This window comes from Ischnura elegans, chromosome 5 (genome assembly GCF_921293095.1).
Source record: "Ischnura elegans chromosome 5, ioIscEleg1.1, whole genome shotgun sequence".
Lineage (NCBI taxonomy): Eukaryota > Metazoa > Arthropoda > Insecta > Odonata > Coenagrionidae > Ischnura > Ischnura elegans.
This window is the reverse complement of record NC_060250.1, coordinates 61,646,581-61,648,767: the sequence shown is the minus strand read 5'-3', so window position 1 is coordinate 61,648,767 and position 2,187 is coordinate 61,646,581.

Here is a 2,187-nt window from a genome sequence, read left to right as displayed (position 1 = left end):
ACCACATTATTCACCACTATCAGTTCTCATTAAAATTCTCATTAACATTCCCAACATTTATCTTTTTATTCTCAAAGTAATATTTTTATATTTAATCATGATTGGGGAAGCAACTGAACGGACGCTTAACGAAGATACAATGAAGTTACTTCTCCTGTGAAACGGCATATAGCACAAGATTCATCGGTGAAGGTAGGCAATTTATCAACCAAAACAAGGACCGAAATGACATTATACACCCTATGAGAACAAATGTGTGTGCTATGTGCCAAGTTGTCGCCAATCCGTGAGATAAGAATGCATTTTTATGCTTTTTAAAGCTGAGTCGCCGAAATCGAGTGATTGAGGACCCTTCAGGATTATAAATTGTCCGATAAAGCACAGCTCACAACAAGGAATATTGTTTTGCTTGCCGCAGCGCTGGTACAAGATTTTTCGAAGAAATTTCGAGAAATTGCGAGAAATGCTCTTTATTTGACTCATCACAAGAAGTATTCATAAATGACTTCATGACCTGTACTTCTAAGTATTGCAAGAAATCCAGTATATTACATATTTCGAAGGGATTTCTTGTAACTGCGCTGCATTAAGAAATTAATGACTCAATGGCCGTAAACGGCCGTTCAAGAAATTCATGACTGAAGGAGTTTGAGACCAGATACTAATGAAAGAGTTTGATGCTGTCATTTTAGCGCGAAGTAAATCATTTCTAATGGGTGCAGAAAAATAAAATCATATTAATAACGCATAATTTTTAAAAAAACCTAGAGGATTGCAAGATAGTCTTTGCACCTCCTGCTCTAATGCAATGCTTGATAACAATATTTTAAGCTAACATTCAATATTAACATTAAACGGCCTAACCTTTCTTTCCTGTGCCTATAAATCATGACATTCCTCTCTCCAAGTGATGTATCCATGTGATAGGTATAAACTAAATGGTAATAAATCAAGGCTTAGAAATAGCAATTTTCACGATAAATATTTCACAGTAAATATTTACACTGTCTTCGGCATAATGTCATAATGTACGAGTGTATCAAAAGTTTTATGTACCTATATTAAAAAAGTATAAAAAATATTTTTTTACTCCAAAAATATTTTTGTCATTGTAATAGACGACATCAGATGTGATTAAAAAGTACCACTTGGTTCGCAGATAGTGGATACTTCAATCACTTAATTTTTCAATCACAACTCTTTTCGCCTATTCCAGCCGATCGTAGCCCCTTTTTCATGAAACTAACGTGATTTAACCATAACCATAGGATTTGTATGCTAAAAACTCAAAAAAACCACGATGTCCTACCTTATTTTTTAAACCATGACTGCTTTGAAACAAAGAGCATTCTTAACATAATTATCTATCGTAAAAATCCCTTGGACTGCACCACGGACCATTAGCTTTCAGGGCAACAGCGCTGACCACAACGATATCCAATCTCGTTCATTCCCACGAAAATTTTACTGAGGCATTAACATTAGATTGATATTTTGTTTAACAAAAATGAATATTTTAGCCATTACGAGCACTTTTTCGGGGCATAGAGAAGTGCTGTTGTTGTAGATTACGTGAAAATTCAGATTTATGAATTAAATTTCCAGAAAATAATGCACAAAAAGGCTATTTCTTGAGGCAATTATTCGAAGAATACAATTAATAGTTGGTAAAATTCAAGTATTTAATTTAAATCCGATAATATTTTTAACAATACTACAACTAATAGTTTGTGGAATTTAAATTAAAATATTCAATTTGAATTCAATAACATTTAATTTCAATTCAAATTCAAATATTTTGAAATTTTCATGAAAATAACATAAACTGCACTAAGCTTCGTTTCTCGCACCAACCTCTCTAATTTTTTTTAAATAATGACACACGGAAATCGGAATCACTTTATCTTGCAATGCAGGTCCTTGATCTTTATATTGGCTCGGCCAGTCCGGTTTTCACGAGCAATACGATTAACTGGCAAGAGACTGAAAGACATGGTCCAGCCGAGATGGCGAGCAGGTGCGTTCTGGGGTATGCCGTCGTTTTTAATTCTGACCATCACCATTTCTCACGCGTAATGTAAGTGAATGTATTCCCTTGTGAGCTTTCTATGTCTCTCTATCGTTGAGTTGGGCTTTATCACGAAATATCACCATTAACGAATTACACGGCTCGGTATTTTCCTCATA